This window comes from Camelus bactrianus, chromosome 3 (assembly GCF_048773025.1).
Source record: "Camelus bactrianus isolate YW-2024 breed Bactrian camel chromosome 3, ASM4877302v1, whole genome shotgun sequence".
Taxonomy (NCBI): domain Eukaryota; kingdom Metazoa; phylum Chordata; class Mammalia; order Artiodactyla; family Camelidae; genus Camelus; species Camelus bactrianus.
Window position 1 is genome coordinate 31,606,345 of NC_133541.1, and position 14,428 is coordinate 31,620,772.

General features: G+C 41.9%; 1 long non-coding RNA gene across 1 annotated transcript in view; it reads right to left on the reverse strand.

The window, feature by feature from the left end:
• The window catches only part of LOC141575937 (uncharacterized), a 61,535-nt gene that overhangs the window by 22,716 nt on the left and 24,391 nt on the right, over positions 1–14,428 (reverse strand). The window contains exons 3-4 of the long non-coding RNA XR_012504045.1: positions 10,241–10,300; positions 4,849–5,066 (exon numbers count right to left, since the gene is read on the reverse strand). This is a non-coding gene — a long non-coding RNA (uncharacterized LOC141575937). The remainder of the gene's footprint in view (positions 1–4,848; positions 5,067–10,240; positions 10,301–14,428) is intronic.

Genomic DNA, 14,428 nt, shown 5'->3' on the forward strand with positions numbered 1-14,428 from the left:
ACCCTGAACTCCTTTCAGGGTGTGTTGAAGTTCAGCAGCTGCAGCAGCTAGTGACTTCATTCTTGAAGAACCAGTTGGCCAGTGACAATTTTTAGTTAGCAGCACATTTAAAGTAGACTAAGCTAAACTATTGATGTTCAATAGATGTGTTAAATGCATTCCAACTTAGGGTTAAATACATTTCAACCTAGGATATTTTCAACTTAAAATGGGTTTGCTGGGCGATAACCATACCATAAGTCAAAGAAGATCTACACTTCCTTTTAGACCAGTATCAGAAATATAACTCATTGACTTGTACATGACTCCTTACAATTTCAGTTTTTATAAATATGGTACCTTTGCTAGAGTCAGAAAAGCCATTTTTAGGCTGTTAACATTGTAATGTGAACAAAAAATACTGCAAACCGTATCAGTAAACAAAGAATGTTGAAACCAAGTCATCAGCAGCTGCTGACACCCCCCAGGGAAGACAAGCCTGCAGCCCAGCCTCTGCAGCCACTCACAATGGTGCACTCTGAGGGGACTCAGAATAAGAAAGGAAAGATAATGGGCCTAGATAGTTAGATGCTTCTCAAAGGAATGAATTCAATGAGCCCAAATGTTTGCTTCCTCTCATACATATAAAAGCACTAAATTCTTGAACTTGAGATGCCTGGTTTTCTTTAGATAACAAGTAATCTTTTATTGTTTCAACTACCGGGTCTTTGTTGTAAAGCTCCTATATATCCTAGCTCCTCCCCTACCTCTTAGTAGCCTCAGAGCAATCTGAGAGGCTGTCATCCCGGCTCGAGTCCTCCCGCTAGGTAAAACATAACTCTTAACTTTTAGGCTGTGCATTTATTTCAGTCAAAAAACTAAATGGGCTGACTGCATATGATGGTCCTTCTTGGTGGTCAGAAACAATGAACTAGATGATAATGGTGAATATTTAATGAACTAGCAAACATTTAATGAGTTACTAGGCAATAATAATACTAGCTAACATTGACTGAACACTTACTATTAGATAGGCCCTTTGCTTACCTGCACCACCTTCATTCTACCCAACGTTACCTCCATTGTATTCCTAAATGTGGAAGCTGAGGTATGGAGAGGTGAAGTAATTTGCTCAAATCACCAAGTAATATGAGGGCATGCCTTTTATTTCCCATGTTTACCACCCCTAAGCCCAGTATAGCATGTATTTGGCAGTCAATAATATTAAGGAAGTAAGTTCGAGTTGTAGTTTATAAAAATAGCCACAAAAAAATTTTTTTAACACTTATCCCATTGAGAGACAGAAATCTATGTTTTCTATCCTTTGAATCCGGTGGATTTGTGACTTCTTCAACCAATTATGTGACAGAAGTGATACTGTATGATTTTGAACACAAAGTCACAAAAGGTGATACACCTTCCTCCTGGCTCTCCTGGGACACCCCTTCTGGAAAAAGCCAGCACCACATAAGAATTCTGCCAACACTGAGAGCACTGTGCTGCAGACACCATGTGCAGGCACTCTGGACAATAGCCCCAGCTGACCCCAGCCTTCCAGCCACCCCTGCCAAGACACCAGAAGAGCAGGGACATCCTCCTGTGCCCTGCACACCAGCCCATCCACCAGTTGAGTACACAGAATGCCTTCATTTGAAGGCACAAAAAAAATTGCTCAGCAAAAGCCTTGTCCAAACTTCTGATCCAAATATGTGACCTATCCTAAAAGGGTTGTGACTGTCGCTAAGTTTGGGGGTAGTTTGTTCTGCAGCCACAGCAACTGGAACATCCAGAGACTAGAGAAGAGAGATCTGTCTTTTGGTCTCTTTATCCTGAATATTGAGAGACCAAGTGTGTACCAGGTGAAACAAGATTACACATACACAATACAGCTACACATTCTGGTAAAATTCAAATTTTAAGGACAAAGAATCCTACAGTTATCCAGGATTTCAGGTATAAGTCTGTCTCCTGCATTAATAGGAACTTTAGTTTCCAGATACTAATTCTAATAAGGTCTCCAGTCATTGTACCAACCCAAAAACTTTCTTGCGTTTGAAAATGCATCAATAGAACTCATTTCTCACTGACTCATCACAAATTAAAGTACATTTCCCTCCATCACCACAAACACTTGAAAAAGAAATCACAAGAGCATCACAAGATTGAGTTTGCAGAACCATATAAATCAAAAGATTTTGGCAGTTTTGAAAAATTTCAAACTTTGTTTCTAAAACTTCTTAGAAAAACTTTAAAATTATACCAGTGAAGTTGGGTTTGTCAATGTATGGGTTCAGCTCCCTCTGGAAGATGTAGAGGGAAAAAGAAGTCTCCACCATTCAGGATTTTTTTGTTTGTTTCTTGAGGTTTCAAATTCTGGTAATTCACCTTTCAAGAGCTTTGTATCCTAAACGTGTGAGATTCCAAAGCCAAGCAGAGTGTTCTGTAAAGAAAGTCTCATTGCCACAAGAAACTCAATTACAGTAGAATTTAACAAAACTTTTTACCCCAAACTTGAAGAAATAAGCAATTTTGATAGAGCTCTATACGCAGCACTATGCACAGTGTGATGCCTTACATTATCACAGATCTTATCAGGACTCTTACATAGACGTCTGTCTCAGCCATATTCTAATTATGGCCTTATTTAAAGAGTTTGTCGGACAATGTTTAATTTTGCTTGATAATTTCAAAAATTATAATAGACTAGATTTAAAGGTGTGGCTGCACATGGTGAAGTCAAAAGGATAAATATCTTGATTTGTTACTGTCTTACTATGTAGAATGGAGGGTCCCTCCCCAAGAACCCACCAACAGTTTTAATGGCTGATTTGTCCTTCCTTCCGTACTCCCTACATCAAAGAATGTCATCAGCATTCATGATGATCTAAATTACATAATATCTAAGCCCCAAATAGCCACTCCTTGATTTCCAAATACCCAATCCATCACCAAAGTTCAACTTCCACAAAACAGAACCCCAGTACGTTGCTAGTGGGAACGTAAACTGGTGCAGCCACTATGGAAAACAGTATAGAGGTTCCTCAAAGGATTAAAAATAGAACTACCATGTGATCCAGCCATTTCACTCCTGGGAATCTATTTGAAAATAAAGACACCTATTTGAAAAGATACATGTACCCTAACGTTCATAGCAGTATTGTTTACAACAGCCAAGATATGGAAGCAACCTACGTGTCCATCAGATGACTAGATAAAGTATATATACACAATGGAATATTACTCAGCCATATAATAGAATGAAATTTTGCCATTTGAAGCAACATTGACAGACCTGGAGGGCATCATACTTAGTGGAGGGTACCATGCTTCGTGAACTAAGTCAGACAGACAAATACTGTATGTTATCACTTACATATGGAATCTAAAAAGATACAACAAATGAATGTATGTAACAAAACAGAAGCAGACTCACAGATCTAGAAGACAAACTAGTGGTTACCACTGGGGAGAGGGAAGGAGGCAGGGGCAATATAGGGGTAGAGGATTAAGAGGTACAAATTACTATGTATAAAATAAGCTATAAGGATATATTGCACAGCACAGAAAATACAGCCAATATTTTATAATAGCTTTAGAGTATAATCTATAAAAATTTTGAGTTACTATTTTGTACACCTGAAACTAACATTGTAAGTCAACTATACTTCAATAAACAAGTAATAAATAAAAAATTCAACTTCTACGTGTCCCTTTTTTTTTTTTTTTTTTAAAGAAACCTCAGACTTTTGTCTGATTTCCCAGCTTCCCCTTTCATAAGTTCTGGCTGCACCAGACCTATTTTTCTAAAATATAGATGCCACCATGCCAAGCCTTTGGGTAAGACATATGGATGCCATTCAACAGCCAGCGTTTATGCTCCTTATTAGCCTAATATTCAAGGCCCATCACAAGTCTGTCCTGTGCCTCTAGCCGGTCACAGAATTTCAGGTTAGGCACTTCTAATTCCTATCTCAAACTAGACCCAACCTTAATCAAAACTAAGCTTGAACTTTGGCTGAAGCTTTTGTTAGCCCACGTGCTTTTCATCAATTGACTTAATGGTCTTAACCCTGCCTTGTGTCCTGACTCTCCCTGACTCCATCATATCCAACCAACAGAAAGAGCCAAGCCTCCTTCCCTGAGCCTAACAAACAAATCTAATAATCAAATTCACCTGTATCCTTTCGAGGAGCTCACTGACAGTATTTTCTGAGCTCATTTGAAAATATTGTTTACACCAGTCCATGGCTGTAAGTGACAAAGCTCAAGAGGGAACATGGGAGATTCCCAGAAGGTTGTGCGATGCTATGGGGAAGTCACCAGGCGGACGGCACCTCCTTCCACCCCTGCATCTCAAGCATTCCCAGCACACAACTACAGACCCTAAACTCCCAGAACATTAACAGGGGAGCTAGAAAAACATAGAAAGCAGCGGGGTGAGAAGGCGGGAGTGAAAGGCAGGCCACCTGCATGGGTGTGTGACCTGTCTAGCACAGGGCTCCGCATACAGAAGGGCCTGTACTTGGTTTAATGCTCATTTCTGTCTTGAGATTCTCTGTCATTGTATCAGATTTATTGTATAATTTATGTAGCCAGTTCTGGTCAGAGGGTTTGAAGCCTGGCACTTCCAGCCATCTTTAACCTTCCCTAAGGGAAGACTTGATGTTGGATTTTCTTCAACTTTCTACAACCCAGATCCGGCCATAAAATCTTGCAGTCCCATCTCCCCCTAAAATTGGTTACAAGGTCTTGTTGGGCTGCACCTCCAGAGGCCTGCAAGCCTTATAACTGCCCGGGCTTGTGACCAAAGAAAGCCCAGAAGCAGCGACGGAGACAGTGACAGAAACATCAGCTTACTGGGCATCTTACCAGTCTGCAGCAAAGGTCCTGGAGTGACACCCCACCGTGTGCGCAGACAGCAGGCAGGACGAGGCGGCAATCCTCGCTACTCCTTGAGGCAGAAGGCGGCTTCCACTTACAGGGGGATTGACAGCAGGAGGGAACTGATGTCAGGTTGGCTCATCAGTTACCAGGGAAACCAGCGGCTGGGGCAGAGGGCAAGCACGCAGCCAGTTACAAATTAAGCCCTATAATTAAGACAATTGGAGAGTTATGTGAGTGAAGCAGGGCCTGGTGGAGCAGGGCATGTACGGAGAGCAAGAGAACAGCCATCCTGAGTGGCCTGACCGTACACTCCCCCCGAGGAGCCCTGCACGACCCTTACAACCCTCACAATCCTCGTCTGCCCCTCTTCCCGAGATCCCTTGCGTCAGGTATGTAAGGTGCACTGCAACCAGATACCACAAATGCGATACAGACCACGCCTAAGGGTATCAAGAGCAAGAAACCTAGTCTGCTAAAAAGAGTGACTTCCAATAAGTGGGCAAGTTGAGCCAGGCGCTTGGCAGGCAGGACAGGAGGAAGGTGAGAGTCTTCAGCCGTCTTCACATGGTCACATTAGCCAGGTCAGTTTTCCATGGCATCTTGCTGCAGACACTGAAATCAGACTCATTTCTTAGGGAGACCACGGTTGTTGCTCAGTCTTCGAACAGATTCCCTCTGCTCAGACTAGGGACAAAGTGTGAGATGTGAGATGTTTATAACAGGCACGATACAGGGAAGATCATGACCGTTAAGCAACATACAAGCAGTAAGTGCATTCTGAGATACCACCCCTGCCTGTGGTTTTGGTCCTGGCCTGCAGTACCATATCTCCTGTGTACCCGCAGTGCCCACAGCCAGTCCCGAACACTCGAGAGGTGGTGTCACAGACCTCAAGGTTAATACAGTGGTACCTTTCTCCAGTAGGAGGCCCAAATTAATTACTGCAGCAGTTGTAGATAGGGCCTGGTAGAAGGCAGGTGGAATTGACAAGGTCCTGTCTAAGCCTATTCCTCCCCAACCACAGGGACTTACCTGCCAGTTCCAGGGCTATTTTATAATATGTTCCCCAGGGGGGAGATCCTATGGTTATTGTCCTGATCGACAGTTGGCAATGGTCCTTCGGTGGTCAACAGTTGAACTCGGATTGTGTTGACTAGTGCCTCCGGGTTAACACAGCAGGGGCACTGGTGTGATTATTCCTGGGATGCTCAGCTACAGCTCACAGGCCTTGAGTTAGCCCCTTAGTTCACATGTTGGAGAGTGGGTTTCCCATCCTAGCTGTTGTTTAAGTAGTTCATTCACCCTTTCCATTAGCCCAGCTTCAGTGCGGTTGTAGGGCAGGTGGGAAAGCCAGTGTATATGATTTTTATTGGTCCATTCCTGAACTTCATAGCCAGTGAAGTGGGTTCCTTGGTCACTATGTCCATGGGGTTCCCATATGTCATGCACAGCTTTTCTAGACTCTGAATGGGGGTGGGGGTTGCATTGCTCGATGACTCGGGTAGGCCTTCTACAATGTCTTCCACGGGTTGTAAAGCACTGTAGACTGCATACAGCTGTTGCTGTCCCCTTCCTTAGCTGGGACCAGAAGCCCAAGGTACTCATTATTTTGCCATTGCCACAGGCCCCAATCAAACCCTTCCAGGTAACTGGCCAGGTCCAATTCACAAGCCTGTCCCTAAATTAATATTCCTAAAGCCTGTGTCTATAATTGTTTACGGGTGGTGGGTTAGGGGTATGTTTGTCTTATCTGATTAGACAACATGCAAGTATATGATGGATAATCCAGGTCCTTGCATTTTTGTCTGTATTCACCAGCCATCCCTGTGCAGTCAGATGAACCACGAGTGTGGAGCTGTTACCTTTTTTTGGGAGTGGGGGTAATTAGGGTTATTGATTTTTTTTTTTAGAGGAGACTGGGGATCCAGGACCTCATGCATGTTAAGCATGCACTCTACTACTTGAGCTATCCCCTCCCTCCGAGGCTGCTACTTTCAAACTGGAAAGAGACTCTGAGGTTAATAGGGTATCATGAACATAATGGAAGAGAAAGACATCTCTCATGCTAGTTGGCTGCCTCCCCTCTGCGGGAGGGAGCTGCTCTTCACCTATATCCCGTGGGGCATGCACCTCTATGGCCTCGCCCCAATCTTCTTCTTCCTCAGTGGGGTCCCATACCTTAACCATAACCATCCAGACTCTCTCATTAGTCCCCATTCTTCAAGGGCAGCTGCCACAGGCACCCACATGCTAGTGGATAGCCACCTCAGGTTACCCCCCTCAACTTCCCATTCCCTCTCCTTATTTCCGACATCTCAGCACTCACAAGAGTTTCCTTGACATTCTGGCTGGCTAGCCGCTTGTTGGGCTGCATCCCAAAGGCCTGCAAATCTTGTGGTTGCCCAGCCTCAAAACCAGAGAAAGAGCCCAGAAACAGTGGCAGAGGCATCAACAGTCTACTGGATAGGAAATCTTACCAGCCTGAAGCCAAAAGTCCTGGAGCTACACCCCACCTCGAACAGACGGCAGGCAGGAGGAAGCGGCAATCTCGCCCCGCAGGGGAGGAGGCTACCATTTATAGGGGGAAGTGACGTCAGGTTGGCTCATCAGTTACCGTGGAAACCAGCAGCTGGGGGAGGGGGCAGGTAGGTAGGCAATTAAGCCCTATAATTATGACAATTGGAAAGTCCTGAGGGTGAAGCAGGGCCTAAGGAGCAGGGCATGTACAGAGAGCAAGAGAACCATACAGCTATTTTGCCTGAGTTCATTTTACTTTACCACTTGCTAACCTTGGGCAGCTGATTTTCCGTGATTTTTCTGATTCCTTCAGTGAGCAAAAGGATCCAGGTGGAATTTTTTTTTTTGAGGGGTGGCCATATTATTTCCCAGTGTTTTCCAATAGTGATGATAGAATCAGTTGCATTGTTGGGAGCTGATTTTGCATATTTTTGGCCTGAAGATTCAGATGGAGAGATTGGTGCCTTCAGCCCAGCAGCTTAGAGGTGCAGAACGCTTCAGCTGAGTGCACAAGACCATTGTAACTTAGGTTTTTCTGGTATTTCTGATTCCTTGAAGCTGAGATGAGTCTTGTTGGTTCCCAGTGGTATTTTATTTCCTGTTGTTGTCTTATTTGTCCCAGGACAAGTCTTTGACAGGGTTCAATATATTATGCAGATAAACAAAGCAGCTCCTGATGGAGACCTGATTGTAAAGTCACACAGTGGGGTCTGGAGCAGCCGATAGAGGGGTCAAGGGACAGGGTGTCACTTCTTGCTGTTTGACCTAGATTCTCTGGTTAAAATCCTAACATAAACTCTGGAGGGATTATGAAATCAGCCAAAATGGACCTGGAAATCACCTTTCTGCAGCAATGCCAATTAAGAAGTGAACACAAAGTATTCTTAATTCATGCCACGTAGCCGAGGGGACAGTGACAAAGCAAATTGAGAACACGCAGTGTCACAGGAAGCCAATGGATAAACTATTTCATAGGAGTTATAATGAGATTAAAATACTATTTCTCTCCTTAAATCTTTTCAAATTATACACACAATTGCTTTACAATCAAACTGTTATTGATGCTTCTTGGTAAAGAAGAGAAATAACAGATCACAAAAATATCACTATACTTTACCCTAGCAAGAGGAACAGAAAGTAGACGAACACAGTCAAAAAGTCCAACAACAAGCACAACCAGACAAGGTAAAAGCCATGACCTTATGTCATAAATTTAAAAGCTGACAAGCAAGAGAAGAAACAGCGGAGGGTTAGTGAGGGCTCTTCTTCCCACCCCACCCCCACTCCTGCTAGCATCATTATTGAGTCAGAAAAGTCCAGAGACTTCTGCTTATACCGTCTAACTATGGAGAGAAATAGACTAGATAAATATTGTTACTTTCTGGTGATTAGGGAAGGGTTGGGGAGTGGGAAGAGCGGTGGGGTGAGACGGAGGAAGGGAAAATCCTGGACTGACTCTCTGGTAGAACACAGGCTCCCAGATCTGCAGGTCCAGGTTGAGAAAGAATCTATGTCATGAAGACATTCTCCCATGAAGTAGAGTAAGCTCTTATTAAAGAGGTAAACTCCATTAGTGAAGATTTAACACAATCTCAGAGGAGATAGCATAGTCTGTTTTTCCAGGAAAGGCTGCAAACAGCTTTATCTGCATTGTTCTCACATTTGAGATACAGGAAAGTGGTTAGACCTCAGTCCCCAGTCTTGAAGTACAATTCCGAGGCAAGACAGATTAATGAAAACAAGGCACAATATGAAATTTATATTTGGATTTCTAATAATAGATATTAATAGAAATTACATTTCCTCCATCTCCACAGAGCCGAAAGCCTCCCTCTCAACCTGGTCATGAGATTCAAAGAGTGAAAAGTGCCCTAAAACCCAGGAGGACAAACACCAACTCCCTTCTCAGTGGTGAGCACCTTGAGACATTCTGATGGGAGACCCAGAGGCCACTAAGAGAGACTAGTGAAAAATAAAACGTAAGAAGATGAAATTGGATCAGGGAGCGTGAGCATTAAGAAGAAAGTGGGCAGAGAAGGAGTGAAGGGAGTAAAATCTCCAAGGAGCTCCACCAAAGGTGGGCTGGGTCTGCCCGGACCACCGCCACATGGCCAAGTTAAGGGGAACCACCTGGGGCAGAGTTTGAGTGCCAGTCTAACAGGAAACATAACAAGATGAGGAAAACCACCCAGAACTCCTCCCTATGGTTGGAAGAAATGTTTTGATAACTTATGTTAAAAGGTAAATTGAGGCATATTAAACATTTTAAGGGTTTATTTGAGCAAAAATAGATTCCAACCAAGCAGCACCAGAGTGATTACAAGTGCTGCACCAACAGGAACCAAGAGAAAGACTTATCAGAAAGAGTATGGATGCAAGGGAAATAAATTATTTGATTGGCCATAGCTTAAAGCCTAGTCAGCTCTTTGTGATCGGTTGTCCTCAGCATTTTGATTTCATAACCTTGAGGATTTTACAGGCTTAAATTTTAGTTTGCTTACATAGGCCACCATGGCATTATAGCCACAACAGTCTAATGACGTCCTTGTTTAATTAATTTAACGCTTGTTTGGGATGGGGTCTGAGAACTCCTAAAAGATGGTCCCAAGGGTAAGGAGATGAGGGTAGGAGAGCGACTGAAAATTTGGGGCCGGTCTGGGAGTGCTCAGGACATGGAGGAAGGGCAGGGAACTTTCAAGCTAAGAAGTGGCTTTTCACTTTCTCAGCTTGAAAGTGAGGTTCCAAAGCTCCAGCTAGAATTGCAAATCCTGCCTGAACTGCATCAAGACCACGGAATGCCACAGAAAATTAGGTGAGGAGGGAATTTATGACATACAAATAAAGAAAAATAACTCCCAACCTGTATGAAAACATCAGCTCCATGTTGAAGTATGACTCCCACAAGGAGATGGCTGAAGACCTGGAAAAAGAATGAGGAAGACTGATTTCTTTCCATCCAGGGCAGATTATCTCCAGTGAGCACAAACTCAAGAAAGAAGGCTGGCAGATCTGTCAACCGAAAGAAAGCTCAAAAAGCTAAGAAAAAGAGGTCATATAGACAAAATTGGTAGAAACAGAGTTTAAATTCCAGGTTTTTCCAAGTTGCCCTTCTGCCCTCACTATTCCACACAGAGTCCTGGGCAGAGGCCTGAGAGGATCAGGAGAGCCTTGGGATGATCAAACGGTAACACTGTGAGGACCAGGGATCCAGGGTGACGTGCAGGTGATTCAGCTTTCCCAGCAGCTGACCTCTTAGCATCCACAACCATGGCATCTAACTGTGTTTTCTCTCTTCAAAAATAACTACTTCTTTTTAGTTCAACTGCAGTTATTTAACTGATGCTCCATTTGCTCTTATGGAAGTTTGATTGAATTGTTTTTCCCCAAAAAAATATTTAGTGAATACACAATGCTTATGAACATATTATTTCAACTACCTTGAACACACTAGAATTTAACAGCATAATAATGGTATTTTGATTGAATAAACAGTCTACTATTACTTAAACCATAATTGATGTTTCACATGACCAGGTGGAGTCATTTTAACAATAAAGACCATTTTTATAGGCTCTAAGGATGTTATTTAAAGTGTGTAAAAGTAATTAAATTTACCTCAATACGTTTCACTGGTTTTAAAAGCAACACAGACAATAACTGCAATATTGGAGCTAAACTATTTTTAATGGTTTAGCCCTAAATTTATAGATTAATTTAGAGGAGTTGATATTTTGTAACCATTTGTTTTTTATTTTGCAATTTCTTTCTAATCTTTGTTATGTTGTTTGGCATATTCTATGTTGCTTAAATGCTTATAAATTTTATGCAGTCAATATGAAAGTTTTCTCTTTAAAAAATTAAGCCAGAGAGGGGAGGTATAGCTCAGTGGTGGATTGCGTGCTTAGTATGCACAAGGTCCTGGGTTCAATCCCCAGTACCTCCAACTGAAATAAATAAATAAACCTAATTACCTCCCCCTCCCAAAAAAACAATAAATAATTTTCTTTAAAAACTTACACCAGTTTACTCATTTTATATAGCATATAAAATAATGTGTTCTAGAATTTCATATTTAATTCAATTGTTAAGTATTCCGAATGCATTTTTCTATAGAAACTCTGTCAGATTCTATAATAAGCATGCCTAAAGAAGTCTATTTAAACCTCCATGCCACTGAAATGAGATGAAATTGTAGCTTCTGTGCACTACTTGATTAAGAAACAATTTTTAAAGTATCCATTTCATGTTTGAGAACATTGAACTAGCAGAGGATGAAGAGGCAGAGGGAGGCTTCTGTGAGAGGATGAGGAGGACTCACACATTTTGGAGGGCTTCAGAGTTGATGATACTGGTTCCAGAACTTATATTTTCTTTTACATGGGTCACTGCATTTATTAGCCAGGACTAATTTTATTTTGGTAACAGGTGAATGGAGAGAGAGAAAGAGAAAGATTTCTCAAATTTATGGGGCACAAATTTGAATATAGTAGGAAGAAGTTGATAAAGAGAATGTGGGGATGCTTGTGAGAAGGCAATGATCTGAGTGGAATTTATTAAAAAATGGCACAGAAAATGGTACAGAAAAGAGGAGGACTTTCACTGAATGTCTAGACTCATAAAATAAAATCTTGATTTTTTTTCTGATTGATTAAGCTGCTTTTCAAGAAGAATGTAACATCTCCAATGTTTATAGTCCCCCTGCTACATCCTACATTGCCTATTTATACATCTAGCTTCAATTTGTTAGTTCTTCATTTGTTTGTTTTTTTACTCATAAATCCTTTCTGGAGCTCCTAATAACAAGGCTGCTAATGACTCCCTTGGTGGAAGGCAGAGGGCAGAGGACACCCAAATTAGCCCTGCCTCTTCATTTTCTCCATTTCTTTTTAATATTGCTTGATTATTTACAACTGCGTGAGAGGATACATACGCCCCCTTACAAGGATGATTAAAACTGGTTCTCTCAAAAACATTTCATTCTGCGATCTAACCATTAGAACTGATGACCAAATTTCAATTTTTCTTACACGAAAATCAGTTGGCAGATGATGTCCTCCTAGTTTTATTAGGTTTACATTAAACAATTGTATACAACAGGCCATTTTTCCCCTTTACTCAGATATGCATTCTGCAACGATTCTATTTTGACGGGAAGGCGTACCTAAAGATAGTTATTGGTAGGTTTATTGGGGTTTTGTTTTTTGGTTTTTTGTTTTGCAAAATGGCTGCAATTGTCACCTTCCCAGTTTTCACCTGTTTGCAATGTGAGTTTGCAACTCCTGCCAAACAGGTGGAGTCTGATCCTTCACCACTTGAATTTGGGTGGCTTTGTAATGCACTTTGGCCGACAGAATGGTATAGAAGTGGCTGGGGCCAGCGTTGAGCCTAGCCTTCTAGAGAGCCTTGTATATACCTTTGCTTTCTCTCTTGAAACCCTGACACCGCTGGGGACCAGTCTGGCTGAGCCTGCCTGAGGATGAGAGACCAAGTGGCAGAGTGCCGTCATCCCAGCCAAGGCTCCCAAGATGTGAGAGCCCAGCCAAGACCAGCCACTTATCCCACTTCACTTGATCCACAGCTGACCACAGGGACATAAGAAAACCCAGACAAGGCTAGAAAAATTACTCACCTGAGCTCAGTCTAAATTTCTGACCTGAAATAGCATTAGCTAAATAAATGGTTGTTTCAAACCACTAGGTTTTAGAGTAGTTCATTATGCCACAATAGCTTCCTGACACAGGAAGAACATTGTTCACTGGTTCCTTCATTCATTCCACAAATACTTATTTTTAGCCTACTCTGAGCCAGCCCTGATAAGATATAGTATCTCATCTTATCCCCACCACAATCTTCAGAAGTCTGTTCCCATTTGAAAATGATGAAACTAAGGGGCAGAGGGAGAAACTGACTTGCCTAGAATCACACTGCTCACAGAAGCAGAGCCAAGATTTAAAGCTAGGTGTGTCTAAAAGTCTATTTACCTCCCCTACCCACAACCAAGTTATCACTAAGAAGCTAGGTTATGAAAAAGTTGATGTTCTCTGGGAGCAAAGGAATATTTTAGACCCAAATCATTCAACTCATGCTACATTATGCAATCAAAGCCATCACAGATCACTTGTTTAATGTATCTGTACAGACTTAAAACTATTTTTGAGAAGTTTGATTTCTCCTGAGAGTACCCCATGACCACCTCCCAAGTAACTATGGAATGCCACGCCACTAACAGTTGGTTAGATTCCTTAATTTTCTCAAAAATATATCACCCTTGTCACACGGTTATTGTCTAACATATATTGATTTCTTCTCAATAAATTAAATAGAATAGTTGCACTTTCTGTCCTCAGCCAAAAATACAAATTCTATCCAGTTAGCGATATGATTCTACTTTTAACTGAAGCCTGTTGAGAGATGGAATATTTACATATCTAAGGATTATTCCTTCAAGAAAAGTAATTCAAGTATCCCATGGTTTAGGATTTATCCTGGGATCATGTCCAAATTCCTTTGTCTGCACAGGAAAGGATGGAGGTGATGCCAACCAACACAGTTTCATAGGGTTACAGGCCTGGTGCACAGAGGGTCTTTTATGCAATTATTGCAAGTAATGCTGAGAACCAGGGAGCCACAGAACTGGGACCTGAAGTTGCAGTTGAAGCCAAGACAATATGGTTCAGTAGCAGATATTGAAAGATGAGAATCAGATAAACACAGAGACAAGGAGCTTGGATAAGTGTGCCAAGAGAGCAAGCAGGAGGAAAAAAAAAAAAAAATGACAACCCTGGTACTGATCTGCTGCCCACAACTAAAATTTTGGTGTACTATTCAGGTCTCGCTTTATCTTATCTGCTCCAAGACTTTCCCTGACCACCATATTTAAAGTAAATACCATTTACTTTTTAAGTCAGTATCATGGGTTTGCATTTCTTTGCACTTATTATAACTTTTATTTATCATCTATTTACTTGTTTATCTATTTCCCTCTCTAAGCTGTAAGTCCCCTGGGGTCAGAGACCATGTCTGTTTTGTTTACTCCTAGTGTTCTCGC